This window comes from Gigantopelta aegis, chromosome 9 (genome assembly GCF_016097555.1).
Source record: "Gigantopelta aegis isolate Gae_Host chromosome 9, Gae_host_genome, whole genome shotgun sequence".
NCBI classification, from domain to species: domain Eukaryota; kingdom Metazoa; phylum Mollusca; class Gastropoda; order Neomphalida; family Peltospiridae; genus Gigantopelta; species Gigantopelta aegis.
In genome coordinates this window covers 62,646,931-62,654,430 of record NC_054707.1, presented here as the reverse complement: position 1 = coordinate 62,654,430, position 7,500 = coordinate 62,646,931, and the positions used below count along the sequence as shown (strand labels likewise).

General features: G+C 34.5%; 1 protein-coding gene and 1 long non-coding RNA gene across 2 annotated transcripts in view; one reads left to right on the top strand and one right to left on the bottom strand.

Annotated features, from left to right (window-relative positions):
* LOC121381432 (transcription factor 15-like) overlaps positions 1–7,500 on the bottom strand; it is a 74,357-nt gene that overhangs the window by 6,624 nt on the left and 60,233 nt on the right. The window lies entirely within an intron of this gene.
* LOC121381433 overlaps positions 1–7,500 on the top strand; it is a 32,633-nt gene that overhangs the window by 12,322 nt on the left and 12,811 nt on the right. Inside the window, exon 3 of the long non-coding RNA XR_005959079.1 lies at positions 6,363–6,440. This is a non-coding gene — a long non-coding RNA (uncharacterized LOC121381433). The remainder of the gene's footprint in view (positions 1–6,362; positions 6,441–7,500) is intronic.

The following is a 7,500-nucleotide window of genomic DNA, read 5'->3' as shown; positions in this document are numbered from 1 at the left end:
GTAGTAGTAGTAGTAGCAGTATAGTAGTAGTAGTAGTGGTAGTAGTAGTAGTAGTAGTAGTAGCAGTATAGTAGTAGTAGTAGTTGTAGTAGTAGTAGTAGTAGTAGCAGTATAGTAGTAGTAGTAGTAGTAGTAGCAGTAGTGGTGGTAGTAGTAGTAGTAGTAGCAGTAGTAGTAGTAGTAGTAGTAGTAGTTGTAGTAGTAGTAGTAGTAGTAGTAGTAGCAGTATAGTAGTAGTAGTAGTAGTGGTAGTAGTAGTAGTAGTAGTAGTAGTAGTAGTAGTAGTAGTAGTAGTAGTAGTAGTATAGTAGTAGTAGTAGTAGTAGTAGTAGTAGTAGTAGTAGCAGTATAGTAGTAGTAGTAGTAGTAGTAGTAGTAGTAGTAGTAGTAGTAGTAGCAGTAGTAGTAGTAGTAGTAGTAGTAGTAGTAGTAGTAGTAGTAGAGGAGAATTGAGAAGAAGAAGAGGAAGAAGAAAATGAAGTAACAGGGAAAGAAACATTGTACAGAAACACGCAGTGCAGTAAGTTGAGGCATACAAGAACTGATTTATGGTTCTAGACAGCCGATATGCGAGAGTAATTTGCCCGAATGTCTACAGTATTTGCACGTCTTAAACAATTGCTTTATCCAGCTGCACAACATCACTCGACAAGACCGCATTAATTACAACCCGGCATACCAGTTAGAACTAAAACATTCGAATGTAACTGGAACACCGTGTAATAATTAGTAGAAGATCAGTTTTGGTCCCTTACACAAATGACTTATTTTTATTTACGTATATGTATGCGGTATGTGTGCGTGCGCGCATTTGTGTATTCCACCCCTTGAGAGGTATAGGAATTACGTTATACAAAAAAGGGGAATAAAACAATTATGGAACCTTACGAAATGACAGAATATGTTATAGAAAAGTCCTATCATTCACCTTGAAGAATGAACATGTCGCACAATGTCACGGATTAATTAGAACAAGACTGACTATAAATGTAATAAATGTGGCAATATATATTTTTAGATGGGGGGCGGGAGGGGGGGGGGCATCCCACACTATGTATGTATGTATGTTTTTTATAAAAAATTTAATACAGTAAACAAAAAGTGTGATTTTCAATGCCATCGTGGCCCCCCTCGCTACACCACTGATATACATGTATATACACATTGTTCTGTACATTAATATATATATATATATATATACAGTGATTTAACATAAAATCCAATTAGGAGAAAAGTATGCATTGCAGAACATTAACATTTTGAACAAAACCAATGTATTGTGTATTGATGGCACAATTTTAGTTTGGATACATGGCTGACACTTAAATTGATGCATGATACCAAACGTAATCTCAAAATATGCTATTCCAATATTTTTAAATGATTACGGTAAATAAATATATAAAAAACTTAACTACACCTACTTATATATTTTTGCTATAACAAATATGTTAAAAATGTAATTTATACATTCAACAATTGATCTTTGGAATAGTCTCGGGCGACTAACCTAATGGAAATATTTTTTCCGGAATTTTCTGGTATTTTAATTTTTAAGCGGGCGAACGCCCCTTTCAAAACAATAGTATAAAGCACTCGAAAACGCCATTTTCAAAAATATAAAAAATTATTTAAACATCGCCATATTTGACATATTTAAAAAATAACAACAAACAAAGAGATACATAACAATAAAAAAAAATGTATTATTTATTGGAATGTTATGTATTCAATAATAAAAAGTATAAATCAATCCACATAAGTGGCAGAACTTTTCTACTTCCTTTTTAAGCATAGCCCTACTTTATGGCTTGTCTAGTTTACAAAACAGGATAAATATATTCCATCGGTGTAAATAAAGTTACTATACCTAGTACAGCAATTAACATCATTATCACACACACAGAGAGAGAGAGAGAGAGAGAGAGAGAGAGAGAGAGAGAGAGAGAGAGAGAGAGAGAGAGAGAGAGAGAGAGAGAGAGAGAGAGAGACCAAACATTAAAAATCATCACACATACCCCCCTAAAAGCCCCACTTTATCAGCAAATAGTGTAATACAGTTTCACTCCCACCTACAGATTAGTAATAATAAAGTGACAAACTTGGGACCAATGTTATTTTTATGTAGGCACATTGCCACATTTGCAGTATTTCATTAGTGGGGTCGAACTAATTTGTGGTTAACTGAATCGGGGACGAAACGTCTGGTACCCACAGAAATAAATGTTTTATTTAACGACGCACTCAACACATTTTATTTACGGTTATATGGCGTCAAACATATGGTTAAGAACCACACAGATTTTGAGAGAAAACCTGCTGTCGCCACTACATGGGCTACTCTTTCCGATTAACAGAAAGGGATATTTTATTTGCGCTTCCCACAGCCAGGATAGCACAAACCATGGCCTTTGTTGAACCAGTTATGGATCACTGGTCGGTGGAAGTGGTTTACACCTACCCATTGAGCCTTACGGAGCACTTACTCAGGGTTTGGAGTCGGTATCTGGATTAAAAATCCCATGCCTCGACTGGGATCCGAACCCAGTACCTATCAGCCTGTAAACCGATGGCCTAACCACGACGCCATCAAGGCCGGTGGTACCCACATTAAGACTGGCTATCGTTCTGCATGACGCTTACATTACTATTAGAGTATTATCATTTTTTGCGGCAAAATCTAACAATGGTTTGCAAAAATTTACTTTTTTTTATAGTTTAACTTACCGTACTTGAATAAGACAAGACTGATAGGTATATTAATTAATTAATATTAATGTCATGAATGTGACACAGATTACTAGTAGCCAAATAGTATTTAGTGAAATGTTGCACGTGAAAGCATACGAAAAGAACTTAAGAAGAGAATTGTGGATCCGTTAATTTTGTTTTCGTACAATCGCAAGTTTTCTATTATATGTTTAGGTTTTTACACACCGTGGCGAAGTTGCATGCATCGCCATAGAAACGATGTCTGTTCCGTACTAATTACTATATGATATTTGAATTATCTTTAAAATTAATACATAAACTACATAACAAGTAAGACAAATTTCATACATGGCTTCAGTTTACTCGATTGTCAAAAACATTTTCATTGGTCGGCTGTTGACAAATACAGCCAATAGACAAACGTCTTAGTAATGGCACGAAACAGTCGATAATATCAAGTTCAGGTTGCAATGGAGAATGCAGAGTGATAAACTCGGTTTAATAAAGTCGGGATTTAAAAATATAGAAAATTTAAAATATATTCAGAAATGGTTGGTTCCAAAACAAATAATAATAGCGAATTTGGAAAAACTTCCGGATATTTGGCATTAATTCCGGAATTCCGGATATGGGTTAAAAATTCCGGATTTTTCGGAACATTCCGGAAAGTTGGTCGCCCTGAGTCTGAAAGCGGAAATACGAAACAGTGAACGAATTTCATCTTTTTACAAAGCAGTACGGTAGCACCGGATGTTTACAAAGTACCCACATTCAATTTATGCGGAATTCGAACAGAAAATGTTTTACATACCAGATTAAGACATGCCTGTAGTACTTTAAATGCAGATCTATATCGTTGTGGTCTTACTATGGATCCCTCATGTAATTGTGGACATTATTTTGAAATCAATCATCATTATTTCTTTGAATGTAAATTTTATAACCAGCAAAGACACATTCTTTTGACATCTTTAAACAATTTTGAACCAATTAATCTTCAACTGATGTTAAACGGTCGAGACACGTTTAATGATGATGCCATAATCAAATATTTGAGCATGTTCACAACTACATTAAACAGACACAACGATTTCACTAAGATAACTTTATTTCGTAGTGCGGAATCATTCAATTATTTATTTGTTGTTACAAATATTGTAATTACTTACCAGTTGGACTGCCTGAGAAGGTATGTATGTATGAATGTATGTATGTATGTATATGCAATAAAATATATTTTCAATCAAAATTAAACCTTAAACCTATGTTGGCAACATTCTCCTTAAAACCTAATGTAAATATAGAATCGCTTTATTGATATCATAAGAATACTTATGATTTTAATTAAAAACTGGGCTGAATGTTCCATTTAATAACTTAACTGTATAATCGATAGTAAGAATGTATAGTGGTCAAATATTATTTTTACAAAATATATGATTTACCAGAATTAACCTTTTATTTAATTATATAAATTATTTTCATTAAATATTGAAGTTGGGGTTTTTTTATATAGAAAATAATTAGTTACTGTTTTTTATATGTCGGCTTTATCCTGTGAAGGTTAGAATGGCATATACTGCGGGGCTTTGCCGAGTGGAAATCGAATTTGACAGGATCAGGACATATACGGTAACCGGTTATTTTATTTATCTTGCAATGCTACATAGCAATGCTACATAACAATTCTACATGCTAAATAACAAAACATTAAATGAAATTAATCGTTTTATTTCACAACTTTACTGCTTTACAGAGTAGTAGGTTCAATGTATAGATTTCCTTGTCGCCTAGAATATCTGTGTATTTATACTAAGTAATTATTTTTCAGATATATTTTATAATACTAAATATCTTGTTGTTATTAAAGCTATTTACTATTATTATATTTTAACATTGCATAGTTTGTGTACGTTGAAAAGGCAAAGGTTAACATTCCTTTTGCTTGTTAGATATGTTTTATAATACTAAATTTCTTGTTATTATTAAAGCTATTTGCTATTATTATATTTTAACATCGCATAGTTTTACTTTCTAAGGGCAAAGGTTAGCATTCATTTTGCTGATCATAACCTGTAGTTTTGTCTCCAAAAAGCAATATTTTTTAGTCAGTGACCGAATATATATACTCTTCAAAAATAAAGATATGAAAAACAAAACGTTTTTATCTTCTTTTTGTGGAAATGATATAGTACATCTACTGAAGTTAATTATATACTCTTCATAAACAGTTGGGGAACTCTAATAAGAATTTACAGTTGCCAAAATTGAAAGGTATATTAGCTGTGGGGAATGGTTATATGACAATAGTGAATTAATTGGGCAAACATTACATCCGGCAGTTCAGTATTACAGTAGGTTTTATGACCACCAACGATCTTGAAGAACGATTACGGTCAGAAGTGAAATTTGAAAGTTGACGGGGTTTTTAATCTGTAAATCGCCAATTCAAACAATAGAAATGATTAAAAACAAAACAATAACAACTGTATGATCAACAGAATGAAAAAGATTGACAGAAATAATGTTCCACAGTGATTAATCGACCTTCCTGGAAATTGTCAAAATTGAGAATGATACCTGCAACTGCGTGATGCACGTGCAAACTTTAGAATGCGTTTCGGTGTGTTGATAAACAGACCGAACGTTCTTCACTAGGATGTATGTGTATATATATTACAATGAGTGCATGCCATCACAGCTGTATATATTCCATTGAGCTCTATCCTGTGTTAATTTGTTTTCTAAGCTTCTTTTTAAAATGGCAGTCCTCTTATGTTGCGGCGCAAAATGATAAAACATCCTGTTACGGATCTTCGATGGAAGTGGCAGTCCTCCAAGGGACGAGCACATGATAGTGGATCATGGAAGCAATTACGGCTTTGCTTAAAACAACATTTGGAGTATGTCTTGTGCAGAGATACAATTTTGATTTCGGTATACGGCTTTGTCATTTAGGTTTATTTAACCATTTTATCGTTTTTAGAGTAGCATGTCCACACGAGTTGAATGCTTTGTCATCTATAATATCTATACACCAAAACAAAATAGTTCTTAACTCTTGTTTTCAAAATATTTTTTAAAAATCAAAACAATCAACTGTAAATAAAAAGAATTTAGAACAATAGAACATTCCTTTGCTATACATAACTAGTGTAAAAGTAGTTTCGTCCCAAACAGCTACATGTTTGGTCAGTGACCAAAAATATAGAAATGTTATCAAGACCTTGACAATACAGATAGAGATTACAGAATAAATATGCTGAATCTATCGACCTTCAAGCTGGTAGATATTGGGTTAGCATTCCCGTGATGACTCCCACGCGGTTCATTAGGAATATGTAAGGTCGCTAAACCGACCTCTCTTACCAACCATTAACCCTTTTTCTGAATAGACAGACCAGATATATAAGCCTATTTGTCTTTGTCCAGTCCCAATCTGTTCCCCAGTTAAAAAACCGTAATATGTGCTGTCCTGTCTGTGGGAAACTGTACATAAACTACACCTTGCTACTAATAACAAATATAGCGCATTTCCTCTGAAGACTACAAGTCAGAATTCCTAAACGTTTGATATCCAACAGCCTATGATTTAATTAATCAATATGCATATTAGTGGTGTCGTTAAACAAACAATTTTTTTTAATTAGACAGGTGCGGTGCGTGTGCAGACGACAACGCGCTTGAACGATTATTGGACATAAGCGCAAAAATCAAGAAGACATAAGGTTTCTATTTATATTATTTGTTACCTATATAATAATTTTTGTTCTTTGTTGTCTATATATACATACACACATGTATTATATTAATAAAATATTATATGCATTCCATTAATGTACAGTCAGAGACCAAGCTATGTATTTTTTTGGCAATTCCCGACAACCAAAAAGTTGGCAAAGATTTCCGCTCTAATACCACAACAATCCTATGTTTGACGTCAAATACCTTTACATCGATCATTTTCGAGTTAACTGATTAAAAAAAAATACACATATTAATCACTAATACACCTACTACAGAAAGAAATCCGACAGCACCCACATTCAGCTACGCTTCGTGACACTCCGTCGCAAGAATTACAAAGCTCGGTGACCTATTTCATGACGTAGATCACGTGATCGCCCGCTGGGCGATTCCGCCTTGTGCAACAGTTACAGGGGCCGTCTCATACCAAGCGACGTTACAACATGGAAGAATTGGCTAATGGTTTCCTTTCTAACACAGTGATACAATTACCAAATATTTGACATCCAATAGCCGATGATTAATGAATCAATGTGCTGTAGTGGTGTCGTTACACAAAACAAACTTCTTTTTTTTTTGGGGGGGGGGGGGGGGGGGCACTTGTCGTTTTGAGGCGGCCCCTGGAAGACGGAATGGCTGAACGGGCGATCATGTGACGCTTCGTCACGATATAGGTCGGCAAACTTAGAATTCTGCTGTCCGGAGTTTGCCGAAGCTTAGCTGAATGTGGATGCTGTCGGGTTTCTTTCTGTAGTGTGTGTATTAGTGATTAATATCTGAATTTCTTTTAATCAATCAACTCGAAAATGATCGATGTAAAGGTATTTCACGTCAAACATAGGATTGTTGTGGTATTAGAGCGGAAATCTTTGCCAACTTTTTGGTTGTCGGGAATTGCCAAAAATATACATAGCGTCGTCTCTGACTGTAATGAGAGCGTATTTATGTCCAAATGTCCGTCTAGCTCTCTTACAGTCAGAGTACGCGGACTAACCTATATAGAGGATAGCTGGTTACTGTTTTAAGATATCAGGTCGAATA